We start from the raw sequence: 611 nt of genomic DNA, 5'->3' as shown, positions 1-611 counted from the left end.
AGAAAAATCGTGTCCTTTTTGACCATTTTACACATCATAGCAATATCAAGTGAAGAGTTTTGCGATTTATTGAAGACAGTGAAGACGGAACGAGGAGAGAGAAATACAATGGTTCAGTCTTTTGATATGATAAACCGTTATACTACAGACAGCTGAGGGCGCTCCCACCACGAGGAAAAATATGCTGGGTCTTCTCACTTAACATATTGATTCTACTTCCAGCATACATGTATTATATATACACGTGTGTTTTACAACTACCTTCACCACATATACACTCTTAGCCCTGTCTACAACCTGCTAACACACCCTTAATCCCTACAATACCCTAATAAACCGGAAATATCACCGCACTGACTCACAAGCCCCATGGTTGTGGCAGCACCGTCTCAAAAAACTCGAAACACAATTCTCAGTAATAAAAACGCCCTCCGTGATTGCATCGCCTTCCTCACGCGGTCTCGCAAGAACTGCTTTCACTATTCGGAAAATATTCCCGAACTTTTGCGGAGCTTCTTGCAGGCCTTGTTAATTCCAAAGTTTCAAAATAATCGCATCAAACGTTCTATTAACTGAGGGTAACGAGGAGAGAAGAGAGACGGCAAAATGGA

The sequence above is a fragment of the Penaeus monodon genome, chromosome 25 (assembly GCF_015228065.2).
Source record: "Penaeus monodon isolate SGIC_2016 chromosome 25, NSTDA_Pmon_1, whole genome shotgun sequence".
Classification (NCBI taxonomy): domain Eukaryota; kingdom Metazoa; phylum Arthropoda; class Malacostraca; order Decapoda; family Penaeidae; genus Penaeus; species Penaeus monodon.
The sequence above is the reverse complement of the archived record's forward strand: the minus strand, read 5'-3'. Positions refer to the sequence as shown.